Source organism: Papaver somniferum, chromosome 7 (genome assembly GCF_003573695.1).
Source record: "Papaver somniferum cultivar HN1 chromosome 7, ASM357369v1, whole genome shotgun sequence".
Classification (NCBI taxonomy): Eukaryota; Viridiplantae; Streptophyta; class Magnoliopsida; order Ranunculales; family Papaveraceae; genus Papaver; species Papaver somniferum.
In genome coordinates this window covers 196,049,890-196,075,974 of record NC_039364.1, presented here as the reverse complement: position 1 = coordinate 196,075,974, position 26,085 = coordinate 196,049,890, and the positions used below count along the sequence as shown (strand labels likewise).

The 26,085-nt window shown below is 36.4% G+C and overlaps 2 long non-coding RNA genes across 5 annotated transcripts; one reads left to right on the top strand and one right to left on the bottom strand.

Annotated features, from left to right (window-relative positions):
• Nucleotides 1–1,191: 1,191 nt before the first annotated feature.
• On the bottom strand, nucleotides 1,192–3,138 carry LOC113293255. Its single transcript, XR_003332156.1, has 2 exons — nucleotides 2,688–3,138; nucleotides 1,192–2,082 (listed from the first exon to the last, which is right to left on the bottom strand). It is a non-coding gene; the product is annotated as an uncharacterized LOC113293255 (long non-coding RNA).
• Nucleotides 3,139–7,895: 4,757 nt separating this feature from the next.
• Nucleotides 7,896–14,734, top strand: LOC113299319. 4 transcript variants are annotated; one of them, XR_003334798.1, is made up of 6 exons: nucleotides 7,896–8,032; nucleotides 8,800–8,894; nucleotides 9,005–9,070; nucleotides 9,581–10,419; nucleotides 12,010–12,198; nucleotides 13,832–14,734. It is a non-coding gene; the product is annotated as an uncharacterized LOC113299319 (long non-coding RNA). The 4 variants fall into 4 exon arrangements; XR_003334797.1 differs by lacking the exon at nucleotides 12,010–12,198; XR_003334800.1 differs by lacking the exons at nucleotides 12,010–12,198; nucleotides 13,832–14,734 and adding an exon at nucleotides 11,377–12,003.
• The last annotated feature ends 11,351 nt before the right edge of the window (nucleotides 14,735–26,085 follow it).

Below are 26,085 nucleotides of genomic sequence, written 5' to 3'. Positions count from 1 at the left end.
CTGCTGACTCGGTCCGAGTCAGGGGTTGACTCAGATTCAGACGCCGAGTCAGCTGCAAACAAACAAGTTCTTAGTTTCTGGTTCCAGCGAAGAAGCACAACATGTGCAAACCCTTCCCAACTGCAGTCAAGAACCAGACAGGATGTGGTTATTCCTAAATTGCGTATGACTCAACATATAAGTAGGCATATGAGGGAGCTCTTTGTGACCGTGGTTTGTATTTGGGTCAGGTAATTCTGTCGATTTAATGCTTGTATGCACTTAATTTAATATGAATGGAGAAGAAGTTGCAACACAAAAGGGATTTAAAGATGGGATTTGGGCAGAAAAAAAATGACTGTCCATTTCGTAACAAAGTAGCTGCCGGAATCAACTTAATACTCCATTTCTGGAAATTTCATCTATTTCACCTTGCAGTTTGTATGCAGAAGTAACTTTATACATGAGGCCAAAGAGAGTCGTTAAGAAAGTAAAAATGTGTACAGTCCACTCACCAACTATATTTCCTTTGTTTACTTTCGGTAAATGATTGCTTAATTGGGTTGTAAATCTCTGCTTCACATTGTCTAGGGAGGATTACATGGTGGTTCATTTGTTACATCTCTTTGAAAGCAATTTGCCGAATGTCATTGGTTAGCGGAAAAATGGGTTCATCTTGCTCTTAATAATATGCTGGATGGTACAGGTATGTGGAATTGTGAAGGCAAAAACAATAAGGCGCAATGGGATGCGAATGAAGTCAATCGACACTGTAAATCCGTGCTAATGTTGCATGCAACTCTAAATGTAGGATCTGTACATAATGTTTAAATATACTAGTGAAACTGCACGCGCGATGCACCTGCCAACTTGAACCAACGATGCACATACCTAGCCTTATGTTATGCACAAAGAGTCCCACAATCGAAGTACTCTTTAACATGGAACTGTTTGACATCAAAACCCTCACATTTGCCATACCCATCAGTTCTCCGAGTAGAGATGGCTCTATTAACATACTGCCCGAATAGATACAAACTACTGGGGTAATTCATGCATTAACATGGGTAACAAAGACTGGATGGAAAATGTATATCTAAGAATACATGAAGATTGGAAACCTTATTATCTTCAATTGCTACAATTCTCATAAATAAATAGAAGAAGATAACAACTGATGAGTGGAAGTCAAAATAAGAGGCTACACACATATAAATGACAAATCACAACACATAGATTCAGTGAATAATTTTTTTTACATTAAAGATATAAGAACAACCAAGCAAATCGAAGCTAATTTAGCTACCATACAATATACTTGTTTGATTTCAGCACTGACAATAAGTCTCCAACACGAACCATGAAGCAATAAGATCAATCTGCAATCTTGTACAAAACTTAAGCTTTAAAATATAATCTAGCTGCTACTACTCATTGAACTTGCAACTGAAGCATTATGGTGGGAATATCTGAAGCATTGGAATTTCTTGAATAATTAGACACCAACGTTTTTGAGAGAAAACAAAGAAGGAAAAACCTAGTTAGTGTGATATGAAAAATTTCTAAGATGGTTGCAATAAGAAATCTAATATAATTCGGAAGGAAGCATGTTTCTATTAGATTCAAATAGCTGGACCTGCGGCCTATATATTGGCGTTTTTTCAAATGCAAATCCTACCCGCAGATAGTTAATGGACCCAACCATAAACTGGCAAGGCATAAAATATTTCCACAGAAAGAGCATTTTGTTTTGTAATTATCGAGAGAGTGAAAATTGTTGTGTGTCAATAGAAGAATGATTCATAACTTTGAGAATTTCACAGAAAATAATGTTGGAATTATCTTACTTGAAACAGAATATGTCCGAAAATCTACTGCAATTTGGTGCCACTCTTTAGTAAACCACTTAATCTTCGTCACGCATTGAGAAGGCAGTCAGGTCATGCGCTAGAAAACAACAACCAAGTTGAAGAGTAAAACACTTACCAACAATCCGAGGTTAATAGCTTACTTATCATTGAAGCAGAGAGTTGAAGACCAAAGTGAGCTTGGAATGCTAAAGACCAAATTGTCGCCAAATTCGTCTATGATACTCGTTTTGCACTGCAAAACACTCCGGGAGGTTACATATAATACTTCAAGGATATTATTAAACATAAGTATACATAACAGAAACCATGGAACAAACAATCAAATCCAATGATGAAAAATAAAACTAAAAACATATATGGACAATTTAAAAGCTAGAGATTACAACTTGACCCATATTTATCAATTTCTTTTAACTTAATATGTTGTTATAGAAAATGGGAACTGATTATCTATGTGAACTGTGAAGCGGAAAAACTAAAGGACGCCAGTCACTAACATTGGCAGACTAAACGTCTAGATAAGGAGGTAAATTTGAGAGACGCAATCGTTGTAATCTTCTGAATTTTTTTTGACATTCATCAACTAACATCCAATCACAAAACCAACTAAAAATATTTAGCAGGTATAACTTATGGGTAATTATCATTTGAGTTGAATGGGGTCAGTTAGAAATTGAAATTACTACTAAGTTGGTGTGATACTCTATAGGCTATATACCTAACATAAAAAATGAATCCGAAAAACGATCAGATTCAAAATTTATTTAAGTAATCTAATGGGTTTAATTTTCCAGAATTTAACACCAAAAAATGAAGCAGATAAGGATGAAACATTACCTGTTCGAGAAAGTGAGCTTCATGGTAATAGCATAAGACATTGAAGAATTGAGAAAAATCCAGTCGTTCCAATTTTGCATGTCGAGAACCCAGTTGAAAAAAATCAACCATGTTCCATGAAAAAAACCCAATTAACTTTAAGAAAATCAAACCGACCAAAAAATACCCTATTTTTAGTTGTTTATCTGATTGAGATTCAAAATCAAGACAATTGAGATGAAGCAAAGAAGAAAAAATGTGAGAGTGATTAACCGAAATTCAAATTGAATTTGGGTTAGGTTGATGTGGATTACGTCTGTGACTCTATATCTCTGTGGTAGTCGATTTTGGGGAGAGAACTTTGGGAACGAAGAACGAAGAAAAAAAGATATATTTACCCTCGTTTTGTTTCAAATCTACGAAAACATGGCGACAACACGGGCAAAAGGAAAAAACAAGGAAGGTTACTTTGGTAATAAAGGGGGGCCACGGTGGAAAAGTCCCCCTTTTCTTTATTATTTATTGTAAGATAGGGGGTCTATATAGAAGATGCATGAAAGGTAGTGATAGTTAATCAGACTACAAACGGGACAGAGTTCCATTGATTTAATGTTTAGACAATCTTCTAGCTCTTTGCCCATCCTGCAACAACCAATATGCTCAATTCATTCGGGTACATGCATGGGCTCCAGAAATTGGGGAACCAAATGGGAGATCATTGGCAATGTTGAGGTCAAATGCAGCTCGCTCTTAGTGCTGCCTTGTCTTTACCACTTCAAGGAACATATACATACGAAGCTCTAACTCTTTAAGGAAAATTACTGACCATTGTTTACTTGTGTGCAATTTTGCTTTGCAGCTCAAGTAAGTCCCATTCCTATAGTTAGTGAGTAATCCTTTCTTTGCTTTATGATCTAACACTTTTTTTGTTTTGATCCTTGTAAAAACTGTACGTAGTTTCTCTCCTTAGTACAACTTTGTTTCTTTGATTCATTAATTACTGGATATGAAGGTAATTATCTAACAAAAAAGTTACACACATATGATACAATGTCCCTGCTATTAATTTTTTTTTTTTGAAGGAATAAAGCCTCTAAAGAGGTCAACTTTATTGAAACTACCTAAATAGTTGAGGTCTGAGGAAATACAATGAGGTGGAGAATCTGCATTCCACCTCCTATTTACATTGTTATGAAAAGCAAATTGGCAAGGATCATGAGCCATAGAGTTTGCACTTTTCCTGACATGCTGGAAATTTACAACAGTAAAAAGAGAAGTTAAATCTTTAATCTTAAAAATTTCAGATTGAATACTCCAAGGAATCTCTCGAACATCTCCATTAACTGCAGTTGTAACATTCAACGCATCACCTTCTATGATCACTTTGTCATAGTTTAGGTCTTTTCCTAACTCCACTCCCAGTCTGCATGCCACCGATTCTGTCAGGAGTGGAGAAGTTGCCATGAAAGTGATAGAAGCACATCCTAGGAACCTTCCATTTGAGTCGCGAGCCACTGCACCAGCTGCGCCATTGTTAGGAATAAAAGCCGCATCCACATTAATTTTGATAGAAGGTTCTTCAGGCGGATTCCAGGCTTGAATTATAGTAGTTGAATTTCCATTACTTTTCGGAAGATTTTCCATACAAAGATCAAAGTTATGAGAAGCTTTCTTTAATATCAACTGCACTGAGAATGTTCCCTGAGAAAATGTAATGTCATTCCTGGATTTCCAAATATTCCACATAATGCAAACTTTCATTACAAATTTATTATCCATGTCATTTTCTATCCAACTCTTAATAATTTGATATAAGTTTTCTTCAGAAATTATCTCAAACCCGAGACCCGCTGCTTCAAACACCAATCTAGAGTAACCACATCAAAGAAGAGATGAAATATCGTTTCCTCTTCTTGCCCACACAAAGAGCAGATAGTCTGAATGCCATTTACAAATCTTCCAATATTCATCTTAACAGCTATCCCATTGTGCAGTAACTTCCATACAAATATTAGGATTTTTGGTAGAATATGTGTGTAAGACCATAATTTATTCCAGGGAAATTCTCCTAAACATGAAGTGGATGGAATATTATTTAAGAGAACTTTGTAACATGACTTAACGGAGAATTTACCTGATTGCGAACCCGCCCATATTAATTTATCCTCCATGGTATCCTCTTCACTCAAATAAATTGAAGTGATATTTGTAACCGTCTCCGGTGGAAAAATAAGATTCAACAACTCGATGTTCCAATCTCTAGAGTTAGGTAAGATCAACTCTGAAACTTTAGTTATGTTGACACCAAGAGAATCCGGTTTGCTGATGATATGCTCAATATTTTGAGATAACCACAGATTATCCCAAATATTTACTTTTTCTCCATTCGATATTTGACAGAATATCCTGTTCTCTAAGATTTTCCTAACCTCCAACAAATTACACCATATAGCAGAGCATTTTTCCGGTTTTACAGCAGTCCAAAAAGATTGTTCTCGGATATACTTTGCAGCCAAGAGTTTAACCCACACAACATCTTCAGTTTCCAAAAATCTCCATGGAAGTTTACATATTAGAGCCAAGTTCATCAGTTCAATATTTCTCACGCCAAGACCACCCTCTTCTTTGCTCAAGAAAGTCTTGGACCAATTGATAAAATGCATCTTTATTTCTTCTATGGTGTGCCCCCACCAGAAACATCTTTGGATTTTGTCGATTTCCTGAGTAACTCCTTTTGGAAGAAGACAAATTCCCATAAAGAAAATTGGGACAAAAGACAAAGTTGTTTTCAGGATAATTGTTCTACCTGCCATGTTTGTATAGTGAAATCTCCATCCTGGTAGTTTTGAAGAGACCTTCTCTGTCAGAAAATCAAAACTTGATATTCTGAAGTCTGACTTCAACGAATATATGCCTAGATATTTATCTTCAGTCGTCGTCTCCCTTACCCCCAGATCATTGATTGTAGTTTGTTTTCTCAGATCGGAAATTCCTTTACTGAAGTGAATTGCAGACTTGTTGTAGTTTGTTAGTTGTCCAGACAACAAAGCATATTGGTGAAGTAATTTCTTCAGATTGTTTACATTGACTCTGGAGTGTTCCCCAAAGAAAAACAAATCGTCTGCAAACATCAGATGTGATATTGTAGGTGCCCATCTGTTAAGTTTATATCCTTGGAAAAGCCCCTGTTTTTCTGCTTGTTGCATTAGATAAGAAAGCCCTTGTGAACAGATGATGAATAATGTTGGCGATAGGGGACAAACCTGTCTGATACCCCTTCCACTCTTGAAAAAACCTTGTGGTGATCCATTAATGTTGATTGAAAAAGATGTTGTCATCACACAGGTCATAATAAGAGAATGAGCTTTATCATGAATACCCATAATATGTAACATATCTCTAAGAAATTTCCAGCTGACACGATCATATGCTTTAACTATGTCGACTTTGAGAGCAAAAAGACCATTTGTAGCTCTAGAATTATTCATTGAATGGAGTAAGCGCTATAATGATGTTATCTAAAATTTGCCTCCCCGGGACAAAGGCACTTTGAGACCAAGAGATGAATTCTTCCAAAAATGGCTTAATTATGTTGGATAAGATCTTCGCCACAATTTTGTACAACACATTACATAATGATATGGGTCTGTAATCCGATGGAGTAGCAGGGTTCTTAATCTTTGAAATCAAAGTGATGTTTGTATGATTCAATAATTCAGGAAACTCAACATACTGAAAGATTTTTTCCATTAATTTGAAAACATCAATACAAACAATATTCCAACACTTTTTATAGAACACCGGTGAGTACCCATCCGGTCCTGGAGATGTAAACGAACCCATTTTTCTTACAACAGACCAAATTTCTTCCATTGATGGCGGTCTACAAATTTCAGCATTATCAATATTTGATGTCGCTTGCCCTTTGATCGTTAGCCGTGGAATGTCTTGAAGATTTTTTTTTTGAAATAGAGATTGAAAATGATGAATAAGTTCTCTAGAAATTTCACCTTGATCAGATGTCCAGCTCTGGTCGTCTTTTTGCAGATGACTGATATTGTTTTTCTTGCGCCGCTGTTGAACTGATAGATGAAAATCCCTGCTATTAATTAATGTCAAAGTGGGAGGTATTTGTGCTGGTAAAAAATGCGTTTAATGATTCTATAACCATAACCACGTGAATGATGATTACAGCTGGTAAGGAAGAGGCGGTAAAGTATATAATCCTTTATGAGTTCATTCAACTTTTTTTACTCAATTTTGAAATTTCAAGAGAGAGGGAAATACATAGAGAGAGAAAGAGCGTAGAGGCAAAGCTATCTTTCTAGAGGTTTTACGGTGATAACAATGGCGGATAAGAAGTTGAAAGAGAAGATTACAGAGAATGAAAAGAAGAAACTGGTTCTATCGTTATAAACCTATGAAGATCAGGTTATTGGTCTGGAAAGACAATTAGTCTTGGTATAACTTTCCAAAACCAATAACCTTCAAGATTATATCGACTGATCAGAGAATTTTAACTAATTGGTTGACATATCATCAAGAAACGTCAATACTCCGATTGGTGTAGGGATTACTGAAGGAAACGGTAATATTGATTTCCTAAGATTCTTGATAGGTACATATTATCTTGTTTACCGTAATGATAATGGAATCCTTGACATTAAGGAATTTATATTCTCTTCTGGTTTTACATTCTTTTCTTACAACATCAACCAATCGATTACAAGAATGGTGAGACAAGTTTTTAACGTGAAGAAAGGAAATTTGAATGTGAAGAGGAACACAGAGAAATCGTCTTCTGAGAACTACATTGCACTGGAATCCTTACTTGGTAGTGAAAAAAGACTAAAAGCATCGAATATTGAGGAATTGGAGGAAATTGTTAAACCTCTCCTGAGGTTGATCAAAGAATTGCAGTAGGTTCAAGTATTAATGCTATTTTGGTTAATCAGAGGTCTAGTGCTTTTAAGAGAGGAATTGACAATATCGTTACAGGTTTGTTGCATCGACTGAGAAACAAGACTTTCGATCGATCTTAATTTTAGGGTTTTGATGAAGATTCAGAAGAAGCAAGTTAAGATCATGTTACTGGTAATCTTATACTAATATAAAGAAAAGAGGCTTTTTTGAAACGTGGCCACCCTTAAATACCAAAATGCCCTTACTTATTTGCCGAACAAAACCTAACAAAGGATGGAATCGTAACTTGATCGCACGATAGAAAACCATATTTCGTTCTCTTTCGTTTTCTGTCTCAGAACTCTTTTCGTCAAAACACCTCCATCACCTCCGCCATGGTTTCTGAAAGACGTCCACCATGAAAGAAGAACAACAGCTACCACAAATCTAAGATTTCAATGCAGGTTAGTCTCATACTACAATCTTATTCTTCTTTGATTTTGGTATTTCAATCGCCGAATTTCAACTCATTTTTCGACCTAAATTTTCCATTTTGATTGATATGCTTCTGTTTGATTGAGATGATTTTGGTTTAATCATCCGTAGGAAACGTTGGTTTTTAATTATCATGCTCAAAATGGAGATGATTTTGGGTTGTTTCCTTTCAATAACATTTCTTGATACTGTGTTCAATTTGATGGATAAATTTATTGTTTCCATTAAATATGGTTGGTAGTATGTTGATCACTGATAACTAGAATCTAATCTTACGTAGTAAAGATTGAACATTTGATTCAAAATGAAACAAAACCTCCCCTTTTCAGGAAGCCATTCACTTCGCCAATTTGTGAACCATTTATTGTTTGGTAGTTTGAATAAGTGTTTATATTATGCCAATTTAGCCTAATTTTGGTTTCTTAGGCTGTTTAATTATTCATAACAATAGCAATTCGGTAAATACCCCCTATGTTGTGAACAACAGACCAGCCTGGGTACTACTGTTCATAAATCATTTTGCATCATTGATAGTGTTGTGTAACTTCAGATATAGCTGCAGCCTTATCACAGTGGCTAGATAAAATTCTCATGAGAAAAAAACCTGATAAAACTTGATTTTAGTGGCAATGTGTCGGATATACAAATGATGAATTTGGCGTATGATTTCCTCTTTCCATTGAAATGGTTTGTAATTTTGGATTGACACGGCCGCACTCCACATTTTTGTTTGCAGGGAAAAATGATAGCAAAGATCTTTTTGACATACTGGACTCAAATAAATTGAATGCTCATCTCAAAGAACACATGCTGGCCTCACAGTTGAAGGAGGTAATCTTGACTGTAACAACTAACTCTTTGTTTTTGTTTTTGCAGTTGAATCTTGCTGCTTTACAAGTATCCACTTTTACTTGAGTTGATAGTTCAATGTCATTTTGCAGGTTGCGGAATTATTTTGCAGGTTGCACCCTGCCCAAATATTAAGTTGATGAGAAAAAAGTAAGAAGGTAACTATCATTTTTTTAAATTTAAGAAATATAGGTTTTATATACTTATTGCAATGAAGATGCAGGCCAAACAAATCAAAATTGAAAAAAGATAGGGGTTACATAGCTTTTAGAGATTAAATTTAGAGATCGTCATTTATTCTTGCACGCAATATATTGTAAGGACTAGAAAATAGGATGTTGATGGGAAACCAAAGAAGAACTTGACCCCCGAAGTATATGTAGGCATTTTTCTTCTTCTCTGATTAATCATCATGTGATTATTTTCTCTGATTAATCATCATATGATTATTTGCTTGTCGATTTGTTGTTTTGCCTTTTAGATACTATTCAGAATTTGAATTTGTCTTTTTTTCCATTAAATCAAATAATCAATGTTGCTGGTGCAAATTGCGAAGTGGCTGCATGATCGTGTGGTGGTACCTGATCGTAAGACTTGATTGGTCGAGGGAGAGAATGATTTGTCTATTTATCTGATTGTTGTCTTACATTTCTTTGACAATCTTTCAGAAATTTAAGCAATGGAGACTCTTCATGAGAGCCTTAGAAGTATTGAGCAAGCTTAGGCGGTGGATTCATACCACAGTGGATGGCAGTCAACAATACTACCTCAACTTCGACAGTTGATTGATACCACAACAGATGGCTGTCAACAATCCAATCTCTATCGAGGCTGCAAAATTATTTATGTAAATGACTGCTTTAAATTGAGATGTTTATCGGTCTGGAATTAATAGATGCAATGAAATTGTGTTTCTTTTTTAAGAAATGTTTATATGCATCGCATGTGCCAACAATTACGTTTGACAAGTTTTTGAACGAAACAACAGGCAGCAATATGCATCGCATGTGCTAACATTACGTTTGACAAGTTTTTGAACGAAACAACAGGCAGCAATGCACAAACAGCAGGCGCATCGCACGTGCGTGTTATGCTAGTAATAAATAATGTGAATGGAAGATGATGCAAATATTACGGGTAGTGAAGAAGAGGTTTTTGATTTTGGGAATATTATATAATATAAACAGAAAAAACATTTGTTTGTTTGTTTGTTTTTCTTTTCTTTTCTTTTTGTGTTTCTTTCCAAGGTCTTCCGAGTCTGTATCCTTCTCCGTGTCTGTCTGTAAGTGAAGGATAGTTGTTGTTTCTTCTTCTAGTATATGGAAAAATACAAACTATTATGGCGTGCATCTACCATGTGTCTTCAATTTTCCTCTCAATCTCAAACTGACTTCAGAACGAACGCAGCGTCCAGTAACTTTCTAAGTTTGCCCTAATTTGGGGTTTTTGCCTTTTCAAAGAAGAGTAGAAGAATTCAGCTCACTAGATCTATCTACAATTGGCTAAGGTTTATCTTCTAAACCCTACTCTTAACAATAATCTTCAATTTTTGTGTATGTTTATGTATGTTTATGCATGCAATTATTAAGAATATGAAATCTCCAGAACAAGTGTGAGTTATTGTTTCGATTCACTGCAATTTGTTTGAATGTGATGGTTTGTTTTGATCAGACAAATTTGTCGTATTCGAAACGACATTTTCCTTTCACATATTGATTCATTTTAGTGAGCAGCCTTGTTAGCCTTTTCTTTGAGAGACACACTAAAGATTTCTTTTCTGTACGGGATATGGATATGCAAGGAGAGTGGAAGATTTATGTGAAACCAGAGTAGATGGAAAGAATGAGGCATAGTTGGTCTTTTAGGCGTCTTTGATGCTAGGAAGTAATTTCTTTCCTAATAGAATGTGTTCAAATAAAACATCTCCTCTAATTTACCGTCGTTTTTATTTACTTGTATGATTCCGACTCCAGCGAGTTACTACTCAGTATAGCTTAAATGTATCAAAAATCATTTCTCGAAGTCTATTTAACCTGGAGCATGCCTTTGATGTTGCAAACGCTTCTCTGTTGTCTGTCTTGTGGTTATTTCAGCTGGCCATTGGAGCTGCTGAGGCATGGTTTATCTAAATATTGCCCGTGTCTAAGTTTTTATCCATTTTGGTTCCGTAGAGTAGTTTTGCGTTTTGCAATGTTGTTATAATCTTGCTATAAGAAATGTGAGGTGGGTGGGTGGGTGATTTTTGAAGTTTATGGTTGTTGTGTGGCTTTATTAGGTGCTGGCGTTTAACGTTGAATCAATTGTCTAATATGATTGAAGTAGGAGCAAAATTATCTCATGCTGTTAGATTAGGAATTTTTTCTGTTTTTTTGCTAATATTGTTGTTCTTTCACGTGTCAGTGTAGAGAGTACTTACCACCAGTGTATAACTTACAAGATCTTGTACACTTTTTGGTCAATGCAGACACATCTAAGTTGTTAAAAGTCCAACTGGATCACCAAGTAATCTTTTTAATCTTTTGGTTCATTGTTCCGGATTTTATGAATGTGAGTCTGTGAAATATTGCTTTAAGTCTCAATCCATTTATTTTTAAGCTTGGATTCACATATTGTTCAACACCAATCTATTCATTTCTTAAGCTTGGATTCACATGTTGTTTCCATACTGCTATTATTTTGATGATTCTATTAAGGATTCTGTGCTTGGTTAGTGAATCTAGGTAAGACTGAGAATGTCATGAAAAGGTGCTCAAAGAACCAATATTGTATTTCCTCCCGTTAAGAAGAACTTCTATATTTTATTTTTGCATCTTCCTTTCTTGTATTTGTCAGATAATAGCTTAGGGTGTTGGCCTATCCTATTGATATAAATAAGAAGTGATCGAACTTTAATCTCGTCTAAACATCTGGCTGTGTAACTATTTATGTGTGCGACATATTTCTGACACAACAAAGTCGAGTGTCTTTAAGACTTACGTCTTACTAGATCTAGCCATGGTGGGAGGCGCTACAACTCCTGCAATCTCTCTTTCGAATAATAATCAGAGAGGAAACAACTCTAAATTAACGGAAGGTACTGAAATTAATCTTGGGTTAGGTGATTTTCCGAGATTGAAAGCTTCATCTTCGACTTCTGGAAATGTTGGAGCTTTAAACCCTGGTTGTTCTTTAACTGGTAATGAAGAAAATCAATGGTCTTCTCTATAAAGCTGACTCCATCAACAGCGCTGAAGTATGAAGAACCTAAAGATTCAGATGGAAATCCAGTTGCCTTTTTTTGCTTTAGGTGAACTTCAAACTCTTATTTCTCCTTGTGAGTCCTTTATTGTTGTGTATTTTGTGGGTAAGAGGTTTCTTTTCCTTTTGCGAAAGAAAACTTAACATCTCGTGGAAAACCAAAGGGGAATTTTCCATGGATATGCATGGAGAGAATGCTTTTATGTTCAAATTTGTGCAGGAAGAGGACAGAGCTATGGTTCTTGATTTAAGATCTGTTTACATAGCAAATAGGTTGTTCCTAATTAGGGTCCCCCTTCATTGAACAACAGGTTGGTTAAATTATATCTCTCCCTATTTGGATGAACATTAGGGGCTTGTCTTTACATCTTTGGAATGCTACTGGTTTGTCTAGAATCTCTAGCTTAGTTGGTGAACCAATAATGCCTGGTTCTCCAACAGCAATGAAAACTAGAATGACCGTTGCTAGATTATGTATGGAGATCACTGCTAATTGCACTTTCCCAGAGGAACTCCCTTTTCAAATCGACAATGACAAGTTCAAGGTGAAAGTAGAATACCCATGGAAACCTGTTTCATGTTCTGTATGTAAGAGATTTGAACACGGAAGTAGTAAATGCAGTGCTAACAATGCTCCGAAGGGGAAAACCAAATGGGTTCCTAAGAATTCAGCACAAGATGCAGGGGACCAAACTGTGATGAACGATTTTGTGGTTCACCAAATTGATAACGGGGCTTTGAAAATGGTGACTCAACCTTCAATTGAGGAATGGACGGCTTACACAAGAAGAAAGAAAGGGTCAAGCAGTAAAATTCGCTCTAAATTGGATGGTGCAACTTGCTCTCTAAACCCCTTTAGTGCTTTAGAGATTGATGCCGACTCGAGTGTTGTTGAGTCTTTAGAAGAAATTCCAGAAATAATTGAAGAAAAGACAGTGAAGAAGTCATGGATAAAGAAACGGAGGATAACGTGGAAATGATTACTTATGAGGAGGAAGACTCTTATTACGAAACCGATTATGAGACTATGAGGGTTGAGAAGATCAGGCCTTTGGGGCGAAATCCCTAGTAGAAAACCTATGTCTAAAGAGCAGAATTTGGCGAGACTCATGGAGACTAGTTCCTTTCTAGGTGTAGCAACCAAGGAAGGTAAACAAAATGATTTGAAGGATATCTTTGGTGGTATTATAGATAAGCAGACAAAGCTTAATCCTGACAAGCAATTAGCTAAAATTAAGCTGCCAGGGATTTCAGATAATGAGCTGCTTGGCCGAGGAAAAAAAACACCCGCAAGGAAGAAGTAGTATTAAGCCATTAGTGATGTTCTAGTTTGTAGCTCTTGGAGCTGGGTGGGGTTTTGATTTTCGCCCTTTCTGTCTGTTGGTTCTGGTCAAGTTGGGATTCTTGAGACTCTTGTTTCTCCTTCTTTATGTTTGCACCTGCTGCAGTGCTTTCTCTCTGTAGCTCTTTTTTCTCTTTTTGATTAAAATTTTAACCTTTACATGTCAAAAGAAAAAACAACACAAAAACAAACACTTATATCTTACTGTGTCACTGTTCTAGGATAGCTTAGATCTTTGTGCTATTTAGATGGCATTTTGGGAAAAATCTAACTACTTAACACTTACCACCCACACTTATGAATCTGACATTATCTTCTTCTTCTTTTTCCCGTTTTGCAGGGAGACCACCAGTTGCAAGGTTAACTTTTTAAGCTGGGGTTACAATCGCACTACAAAGCATATCATGGTTATAGCTTCAAACAACTTCAAGGGAATCGACATCTTTCTTCCTACTTAGTCGAGAAAGGCTACCATTTGATCTGGCTTTTAAAGGTCGAAGTCTGGAAGTAACATCTAAGCTTTTTCCATCTTTAGTTTTTCGAAGTCTGGAAGTAAAATTCTGCCTAGAAATGTTTATGGAATCTGTGAGTGTTGCCTAGATCTCTACTTTTAAAGGTCGGACTTGATACAGCTGATGGCTCGCTCTCAGTCTTGAAGTCTTTTGCAACTGTACTACATCTAATCCATTTGAGTAGGTTTGAATGGCATGTTACTGAGGTGCAAGTTAATGAAAATTGGTGCATCTAATATGGTGATATTGCAATTTGCGTGTATTAAGTTTTGGTAACTTGGTGGTGCGGCAGAAATCACTCAAAAGTCTCCAACACTGAATCTTTCGGATCATCAGTCCACTCCATTCCTGCTTGAATGGACTGGGCTTCAAAAGTAACACGACAGAACCTTTCTCCAGCTGTTTGTTCGGTCGGTTGTAGTGGGCGATTTTGTAAGGTTAAAATAGTCATTTTTATGTCTGACAGTATTTGTACTTAACATTCAGAAACCTAAGATATAGATTCTGAAGAACAACCCATCTGTTTCTAAAATTCTAATCTAGGCTAGGGGATCAAAACTCAGAAGCGATCTAGAGGCTGCACATATGACACTAGACTAGTCATCATGATTAACAAAGGAAATTGAGACAGGTTTCAGTATAGTAATTTCGGATTTTGATCTATTTTTCCATTATTTATTTTCAGATTTGATATTTATTATTTACTGTACAAAATTAATTCATTGATGTAAGCTGGCTAATTTTTGTTTGCGTTTATGTTTTATTGAAAAACTTCAATTTCTTTTTAGGAAATGGTTTCCTAAACCTTTATGGTGGCTAAAAATGGTCTCTTCTTAAGTCTATATATACCGAGGAGAGAGCAGCTAATAGATCAAGAGATTTTTTGGTGTTTTCTCTTTTACCGATTTTTTTATAGTTTTTTTTTCGGAATATTGATCGATGGAGAATCTTCATGACGATCTAAGATTAGAAATTTTCTCCCGTCTTCCCCCTGAACCACTTTTGAAGTGAACTTGTTTGTAAAACTTGGAAAAGTCTCCTACCGCACCAGAAAGTGGGTCTTCTTTTCTTAGTTCGGTCGTACTGGGAAAGAAATCTAAAGCTCTATTACGGAGACTATGATGAGATTTTTAGCAGGAGTAGTTCTGACAAAGAGTTTTCATACAAAAGCCTTACAGAGATCAACCATCCTGTCATTAATCGGCGAGAATGCCATTCACTCGTAAATCACATTGTCCGTTCTTGCAATGGTTTGGTTTGTTTCCGTGTACCCCATAATAAGTGTAGGATCGAGCAAGAGAGAGGAGAGCACACACGGAAGCAATAAAACGATTACATTGATAATCAGCTTGGTGTACAATTCTTATGGCTCAATAGCTTACTTATAGTCTCACAAACTTGATGATCACTCAAAGTAATTTCCCAATACAAACAAACTCTAAATAAAGCACACTTCTAGAAACATAAAGAAACTCTAAATATAGTAAAACTCTAAATCAAGCAACCGACACAACTTGCTCTTCTAGTTAACCCGAACTTCCAAATATCGCACAGTGTGTCAACAACGTGTGTTGATCCAACTTGACTGCGTCAACTGCAGCAGTTGATCCATTGGGATTGGATCAACATCATATGTTGATCCACGAACCAAATCCATATCTTGGTTTAACTTCCAACATCCTCCCTTAAACCAAGATATCATTCAACGATAATTCCGTAACCGTCTTCTTCCATTGATAAACGTTTGCACGTCCTTGTCTTTTATCATTTTCTATTCCTCTTCTTCCATTGATAAACGTTAACACGTTCTTGTCTTTCCTCATTCCAGAATTCCGTCATCATTAACAAGTTCAATTCACAAAGCAATCTTCTTCACAACAATCATCAAACACTCACTTCACATTCTTCTTCATCGCAGCGAAACACAAACCTTAACAAGCTAGAAACACCTCATTGTGCTCTGCACAACTTGCTAACCAAACACAAAACCAAATTCTTAACTCATCACCGAGCATTGTAGATCACCTTCAATTTTCTTCACTGAGCATTGTAGCTCAAACTCAACACTTGTTTACCTACTTCACTTGCAGGATTTCCACTTAACACTTCAAATTCCACCCTGGAATTTCTTCACTTCTCTAGCCAAATCCCCACCGGGATTGCTCTTCAAAACTCTAGCCAAATCCCCATACTGGGATTGCTTCACACAACTCTTAGCCAAATCCCCACTGGGATTGCTTCATTTCGCACGATCACAACCTTGTGACGTCTTTTCTCTTCAATCTCTCATCACCACCTGGTGATTACTTCTCTTTCTTCATAACATTGTTGTTGTTTCTTCTTCTCTTGTTCCAGTCACGCTATTGTTGCGAAACCTTCACACTTCTTTGTTCTTCAAGATTCTCTCACAATCTTTTTCTTTTTATGCTTCTGCCACAAGCAATAACTAACACAAAGTCTGCCACACTTTGTGAGATTTCCCAAGTTTCTGCTACAAACTCTTCAATCTCCATGTTTGAGCTTAATACAATACCATCCTCCCTTAAGCTCAAACTTAACCATCGAATCATGCCTTGTCATTCTAAGCTTCTGAATTCGATCACCTTAATCAAACTGTACCAGCCCTCCTGACTGCAATACCATCTTTGATCCTCTATCAAACTGTACCAATCCTCTGACTACAATACCAACTTTGATCCTTTCGTCTTTTTCGAATCCATTACTTAACCCTTCGAATCAACCACTCACCCAAAAACTTCTTACCTCAAAAAACATCAAATCTGCTATCTGCAACGTCTCTGACAGAACACATCACACATTTTTATTGTCATCTGCTGTCACAAACTGTGACCATTCTTTTGTCACGCTTCTGTTAATCAGTTACAACTCCACTGTAACAACTTCTTCTGCCACAACTCTTTTGTAACAATTCTTCTGTAACTGTTCTGTATCAACTCCTCTGTCACACTTCTGTACGATTCTTTACTGTGATTGTTCTTTGTAACACATCATATACTGTAACAAACCTTCAATAACACTTTTTTTTTCTTTTTTTCTGAAGCAAACTAGTATCAGTTCTCACCTGGTCTTAGGGTCGTGAAACCCTAAATCTCCATCACCGAAAAACATGGCAGCAACTTGCGCTTTTTCTCAAACCGGTTCCATGTTCTTGCCACCGTACACAGTTACAAATCCATGGAATTAATCTTCTCAAACATCAGCTTTTTGTCGAGCACAACAACAGATCCATTCGCTTCACAGCAACGTCATCTCTTCGAACTCCATCTGAACTTCACATCACAACGACATCCATCATCTTTGTTTATTCAGAGCCCTAACCAATTCTGTATCCTTGTTTTATAAAACTCCCAAGTCTTGACCCTTGGCGAAGACCCACACGTCTTTATTTCATTTTATTTTTTTAAATCCCATCTGCCTGGAATCAACAACCTCCAATCTAATTTGAATCTGTATCCTCCATTCATCTGCCAATCATAGCGTCTTCACAGCCCTGGAAGCAACCAAGATTAGCTTCATCTTATCTCTGCCAAACTCGATCAACAACAGCAACAGCTCAACTTCTATCGTTAGCAGCAGTAAACCTTCTGATATCAGCATCGATCTCACGGGGAACAACCTTATTTCACTTAAAGCTCTAGGTGAAAAGTTCAAAAGTAGAACTACTCGGCAAAACAGGGAAAAGAAAAACTAAGATAATTTCTTGCAAAGCATAGGGCAGACTCGTTGTTGTAATTTCGTGTTTTTTTGGTACTAATCATGTTATTAATTACGTAGCGTTTATTTCGATTGATAAAGTTAAGTGCAAACGTAGTCGCATAAAATTATTATTTTGTTTTCTTTTTCTTCCCGTTGTTTCCGGTACTCTACAATTCTTTACGACTTCCCTTATCATCAAGCAGTACAATCAATGTGCCTTTTTGCTTCAAAAGAAAGAAAAGAAAGCAAAGAAAATTTTGCCTCTTGTTGTACTGCACCCAAAAAAAAAAACCCATAATAATACTATTCTTATATAAAATATTTAAAGATGAGGAGATCCCCTCACACTCTTTTTTTTTTTTTTAAAGCAAGAAAAATTGGATTGATGAAAAAATCAGTTACATAGTTGTGCGCTGTCCTCAACAAGTTGGGAACTGATTTCAGCAGGAAAGAAACTAGACCAAGAATGACTTAAACCTTCACATTCTTATGTTCATATTATCGCATTTTTGTATGTTGGGATACATTTTCTTAATCAAAATCAAACATTGACATATTTGAGGCTAATATTTTGGGCATACGTTCGTCTTACAAAGCTCTACACTCTCACAAAAATGGCCATCTACCAATCTTAATTTTAACGGTTGAGATGGTAGAGTTTTATGTTTCGGAATGAGATTATATTTATGGATATGCAGATCCTTGTAAGACGAACATATCCCCAAAATATTGACTTCAAATACGTTAGCATTTAACTTTGATTACGGAGAATGTCTTAAGATATGGTGCAACATTAAACTTTAGTGTATGGTCTAGATTATGGCCACACATATGATTTTTTTTCTCTCTCCTTTCTCCACTCTGGACAGAGGCGATTTCCGGCAAGGAAGGAAGAATTCCGGCGAGCTCTAAACTTCGCAGATGTACTCCTCTTGGAGTAGATCTGGGCAGTAGAAGTATTTAGGTTTTATTATTTACTGCTTTATCTTAGGTTAGAAGTTAGGGTTTAGGTTTGTGAAGGTTTTTGCCGTTTTCAGGCAATGTCTTCTTCCTGTCGTCCGACAGTTTGGGTGCGTCTTTATGGTGTTTCTATATACACTTTCAAGTGCTTCTCCTCTAGCTTTATCAGTTATCCTACTTTATTTGGTTACTAGAGTTTTGAAGATCATCAAATGGAGCTCCAGCGGCCGTATTATGCCCTTTTCCGGTCAAAATTTGTGCAAACTACTCCTTTGAAGATGGAGCATGTCTTTTTTGAGATGAAAATACATCAAATGGTCGGGCTTTGTCCTAAAGAGCATCCCTATTCCAATTTCATCGGATCTTTCATATTTGTAATTTGTCAAATTTACGATATTCCTTCTCTTCTTCTTGTCGGAATATTCGTCCATGTACTCTTTACAATATGGTTTTCTTGTTACTCAAAGGTTCTTCATGTTGTTAAACTCTATGTATCCTTGGATTTGCTATTAATGAAAGTGGAGCTTTTTATAAAAAAAAGAATGTCTTAAGACGTGTGAGATAGTGTGTAAATAACAGTATGAGGGGGTCCTTTCTTTAAATATCTACATATAATCTTCTTTCAAATTAAATAGATTTCTTGCAACTTTTCGGCATACCATGAATCCATTATTCGGCTTACTGAACCCCCAAGACTGCAATAAAGATAACTAAATTTCAACATCGACCCTCTTGAATCCTCACCCTTAAAGTTTGAGCTTCTATCATATGTGGTGAACAAAAAAGAAGAAAAAAAAATCAATGAAGTGCTAGGTTTTATAAAACCATTATGACTAACTAATCGGAATTTCAGAGATCTGTACCGGCTTAATACAGTGTGGTGTTCAAATCTGGACTACGTCCCGGGGTTTTTCTACATTTGTGGTTTCCTCATTAACAAAACTTCTGGTATCTGTGTTATTTATTTTCCGCATTATAATTGTTTATATAATTGAAATATCACAAGTTGTGCGTAGTTCAATCAATTGGTAAATCCAACCTTTGGTTGTTGATTGAAATTGATTGACACTTGAACATTGGTCTTTGGTACCGTTCAAGTTGTTTCTCATAATAATCAGGCTCATGGATTTCTATCTGTTTGATTTACTGATTATATTGAGAAATAGAGATATAACTCTTGGATATATTTTCTTGATTGAGTCTGACTGTCTAGTTGATTTTCTTGGAATTATATTGGAGTTAGTCCATACAGATTGCCGAATGAAACATTCGGTGCGGTTTTTAGACACCCGCTTTATTAATTGGTATCAGAGCAGGAAAACACGTTAAAGACCTCATAAGTTTGTGTTTGTAGCAATCTGACTATATGGATAGAAGCGTTATCTCTAAAAATGTACCGCCAGTCTTCGATGGCTCGAATTACTTATGGTGGAAAATTGTTATGCGTGCCTTTCTTCGAGCACATGATTTTCAATCATGGGTTTATGTTTTTCATGGCTATAATCCTCCAATGGTTATAGTAGACGGTGTAACTGTTGCAAAGGATATTGGTAGGTATGAGCCTGACGAGATTCTCGCTGCAAAGCAAAATTCTGATGGCTAAAATGAAAAAGCGGGGGTCTAACAACACCACCCAATATTTCGCTTAGCAATCTGTATGGACTAACTCCGAAATACTTTGATAGAGAATCAACTAGACAGTCAGACTCAATCCAGATAAAAGTATCTCAAGGAGTTAATATCTCTCTCTTGATTTGATTTTTACTCAAGCTAAAAACAATAGCGAGTCTTTATCAAATACAAGGAATAACTTGGACGGTACCAAAGACCAATGTCCAAGGATCAATCAATATCAATCAACAACCAAAGGTTGGATTTCAAATTGATGATCACGAAAGCACAACCTGTATTATTTCAATTATATAAAATATAATACAGAAAAGAAATAACACAGACACCAGAAATTTTGTTAACGAGGAAACCGCAAATGCAGAAAAACCCCGGGACCTAATCCAGATTGAATACACATTGTATTAAGCCGCTACAGACACTAGCCTACTCCAAGCTAACTTCAGACTGGACTATAGTTGAATCCCAATCAGTCTCCCACCGATCCAAGGTACAGTTGTACTCCTACGCCTCTGATCCCAGCAGGATACTGCGCACTTGATTCCCTTAGCTGATCTCACCCACAACCAAGAGTTGATGCAACCTAAAATCGCAGACTTGATAATAAACAAATCTGTCTCACACAGAAAAGTCTATCAAAGGATAAATCTGTCTCCCACAGATAAACCCTAGGTTTTGTTCCGTCTTAAGATATGAAATCAAGGTGAACAGGAACCAATTGATAATCCGTTCTTATCTTCCCGAAGAACAGCCTAGATTAATCAATCTCCTCTCTACAACCCTTCCTGACTACACAGGCGGTTTGTTGAGGAATCACAAACAGTGAGACGAAGATGTTTGTGACTTCTTTATATTTCCTATCGGAGAACTCTCACGATCTCAAGACAATCAATCGATTGTACTCGTACGATAGAATATGCAAGATCAGATCACACAACTACGATAAAAGTAGTATCGGTCTGGCTTCACAATCCCAATGAAGTCTTTAAGTCGTTAACCTGGTTTTAGAGAAGAAAACTAAAGGTTAAAGGAGAATCGACTCTAGCAAGCGTACTAGTATCACACAGACGTGTGAGGATTAGTTTTGCCCAATGCTAGATGTCTCCTTTATATAGCCTTCAAATCAGGGTTTTTCCTTAGTTACAAAACAATCCATATTCACCGTTAGATGAAAACTTGATTTAGATTCAAGCTAATATTTCTCAACCGTTAGATCGAAAACTTAGCTTGTCACACACACTTGGGTAGACGTTTACTGGGTTTGTGAAAACCGTGCCCAAACATGTACGTTTATGTTGGTTCAACATAGTAACCCAAAAGGTTAACCATATGAGCATTTCATATTAACCTTGTTCTTCTTCACCGTAACTAGTTCAAGTGCCTAATATGAACTAGTTAAAGAGTTGTTCAATTGCTATGAGATCTTATGTAACTACACAAGACACAATCGAAACAAAGATGATTCGATTCGATTGAATCGGTTCATGAACTTTATAGCCACAGTTTAGTAATTTAAGTTTCATGTTCAGAGCACATCTTTAGATCATAACCTCTTAAGTTCACAAAGAAGTTCGCGGACTTAAGTAAACCGGTTGAGTTTTCCAAACTCAGCAGAAATTCTCGGAAAGAGAACTTCCGACAGTTCGCGGACTTAATACACAAACGAGTTTTAGAAAATCCAGCAGAAATTCTCGGTCGATAACTTCCTACAGTTCGCGGACTGAGTCTGCGGACTGGGTTCGCGGACTTGGCAAGCCAATTCCACAATCCTTCTGATTTCTCTTGATCAACAAAGTTCGAAAACTTCGGTTCAAGGAATACATGGTTATGTAATCTAAACTCTCATTTCAATCATTGAGACATTCTTAGAGGACGCTATGTAGTCGTTATTCACAGTCCGATTCACGTCAGAGCAATTCTCAAAGTGATTGAAACTTTTCATGACTTTCGTCACTAGGTGAAGATAAACTTGATCAAAGCGAAACGCTTTAACAACACACGATTTCGAGAAAAAGATAAGCAATGAATGCTCAGATCGAAATGTCAAATGTGTATGATCCAGTCTATATAGCATACGATTTTTGTCTCATAAGAAGTAGGAGATAGAAGAGATAGACTTTTGAGTGATAGATAAGTTCAAGTCTCCACATACCTTTTTGTTGATGAAGTTCCACGGTTCCTAGTATAGATCTTCGTCGTTGTATGATGAATCGCCATGAAGTCCTTGAGTTCAAATACACTTTTCTATCCTAGTCCGAGACTTAGTTATGTAGGCTAGAAATCAAGACTCATAGTTTTGATCACTAACATTGACAAACATGCTTGAGATATCAACGCATGTGAGGTTGACCGAGCTATGCTCTAACAATCTCCCTCTTTGTAAATTTTAGTGACAAAACTATTAATACATATGGAATACAAAAAAGATAAACTTTAGTGGCTCCTATTCCATAGTCTAATCTTCAACGTTCCCTGAAATCTTCGTCCTTCCAAGTAATCCAATAATCCCAAAGGTTGTAAGTTTAGCATCACCTTTGTTGAAGATCCGTAGCTATAACAATGAGAGAAATCGAGATTCTCGATCATCATTATACAGTGTCATAGTATTATTACGTAACATCAAAGTCCAATTGTATCACGACTTTAACAATAATACTACGGTGATATGTATCACTCCCCCTTAGTTAATACTCCATCTCGATCATGGAAACCACTCCCCCTTACACGATGATGCGAAAATCATATGTATTTAGTGTGAACTACATTATTTCTCCCCCTTTTTGTCAATAAAATTGGCAAAGGTACAAGAACGGGATCATAATGAAATTTCCACAAGAGACATTTCATAGACTAAAATAAAAATACATACCAACTTAATTTAGATGCAATCATAAAGCCGAAGAAAAATGCATTCATCAAGGAGTTTTAAGATACAAGATAACCCCTATAAAATTCCACAGCAGCACATCCCGCAAGATATTACCATTAACCACAAGTTCAAAAGAACTCTCCCCCATTTGATGTCATTCCCGAAAGAACAACAAGAGCGACCTTAATTTCGAAAGAAAAGAATGATTTTTAAATTGGACACCAAAAACCATAGAAATGATTTTCTATATCCAAAGCTCAACCAAATTAACCACAAGTAAACCCATGATTAACTCAATTGGAATGCACAACTAAATCAAACCACAAAAGTAATCAATTTAATTGAAGGTGCTCAACATAAGTAAACTTACGGATCTACAACTAAGGTAATCATACAGAGATTACTAGCTTAATCGTTCACATACTCAACATAAGGAAAACCTTACGGAATATACGACTACATCAACCAACAGAACATGATTAGTATAGCCGTTCATATACTCAACACAAGAATTTGTGGAATATATGAAAACTCAACTGGACTAATTACAAGAGAACTCATAATTAATCTAATTGGAATACAAACAACCAAACTAATTACAAAAGTAATCAATTTAATTGTCAAAAGATTTTGCTCGACAAAAGAAGACTTTCGGAGCAAATAACTAAATGGCCAACCAAGATGATTAATTTAGTTCATAATGCTCGACATATAGCATCTTGTGGAACAAGCCAATAAGAATAATCGACTTAGTTGTATCGTGCTCAACATAAGTCACACAATGGAGCCTTCACGGTAATACATAACAAAATGGATCAATGAAGATCGATACCGTGGATAACATACAAGGATCTATTCTATTTTCCATCATAACGACATAATAGACTTTATCCTTGTCAAACAAAAGATTTTATCCTATTTTCCATCAAATACATGACTGCATAGGCATAACTTTTGTATTTGTCAAAAGTCCATTCGTCCTTTCATCGATACGAATACCAATTCATAAACGACTTTACTTTTGACCGCATATGGGACCTTCAAGTTCACGGGCGCAAACAATTCATATCCCATAAACATATTGCAATATCATAAAATCATAAAGATCAATACTGCAATAACATCATCCTCCAAATATTTTTAGAATTTAATACCAAGAAACCTAAAAAAAAATAAGAAGATGAAAACAAAAATAGCTATGTGTAGTCACAATCATCGCTATTCAAAGCACTAGTTATTCTTCCAACTAATCCAAAAAGAAGACATACTAGGCAACAATTCCTTTGAGAAATTCTTTATCATTCCCGAACTCCTTGTTATCGACATCCATCGGGACATAAGGTTCACGGAGATAAGTGTCAATACCCACGAACTGTCTTGGCTGAAGAGGTCGAATTAGGGTCCTCTGAATTTCCAAAGATTTAGACACAAACGTCTTTATTTCATAAATCTCCCTTCTTATTTCCTTTAACTCATCAAGAACATCGGAAAACTTCTGAGAGTTGGAAGGAACATCCATGGGTTTTCTTGTATTTCTTCTTTTCTTTTCAGGGACTTAGAGATAGGAGATTTTTCTTTTTCCTTGATTGAAGACTTAACAATCATGTTGACATCCTTTCCATCTGACGACATAGTGCTTTGAGAACAGTTATAAACAACTGGATTTGTGTGATTGAATCAGTTAACTCAACAAGCAGTCTTATATAGGATGTCAAGAGGAAAAAGGAATGTAGGGTTCGAAACCTATTGACAGGTTCGTATACGCCCAACTCTAAAACCCTATGAATAGTAGAATTGTCGATAATAACCCTTTCTTTTATTTGATAGACAAAAAATAACAAAACTAAGAAAATAAGGAAAAACTCTTCTGAAGCCTGGATCAGCACTCAATCTTGTCTCTTTTCGAACAGGCACATGAGACAAGATTTTCCCAACAACACAATCAAGTTGTGTTGCGATGAACAACGATTTTTCCATCTTTTTCCTCATGGGAGGAATCCTCTGATCTTTGTCTATCAAAACGATTTGACCATATTTTCTTTTCAAAGGGTCTTATTCTATCCTTGGAAACCAACTTCTTAGATGAAGATAAGATCCTACATACCTCGGCGGTCTTCTGAGCAAGTTTCAGCTTCCTTGCTAAACGATTTGCTCTTCGTTGAAGTTTGCTGGCGTGCCTTATTTGGTGCTTGTATTTGTAACACCTTGATAGTTCGTGTCCCTTCATCGAACAAAACGAGCACGTCAAACTTGGATAGTATTTAGGCATCTGAGATGTGCAAGCAGACAGACATACAGTTGATCCTGAAACATCACTTACAGGGTTTCCAGTTATCGGATTCAAAGAATCTTCCAGCTTGATTGGGTTTCCCTCTTCTTCGAACCCATTGAGGTTGATATATGTATTGCTACAAGTATCAAAATCTATGTTTTCACAAAGAAGTCCTACACTTGATTTCCTATCTTCATCGGAATCATAGGTTTCAGACATTTCATCAAGTGTTACAGCTAGACCTTTGTTCCCAGTGTATTTTCTACGATTTGGGAATTCGTTAGCAAAATGGCCAAAACCCTTACACTTAAAGCACTGAGGCATGTCCTCATCATCAACCTCGTCAGCATCCCTGTTTTTAGGAGGTACGCGACCGTGAGATTTGTCTGATGACTTAGGTTTGTCTCTTGAAAACCGTTTACTTCTCTTCAACAGAAGATCCCTAAACTGTCTTGTGATCAAGGAGACTGATTTGTCAAGATCTTCATCCGAAAAATCATCCTCAGACTGATCATCCTCAGAGACATGAACACTCTTACCTTTGACAAGTAATTTAGTGTTCTTTTGTGCTTTAAAGGCAACATCCTTACCGACTTTGGATGTCTGCTCATGGTTAAAGATCTTAAGATTAACAA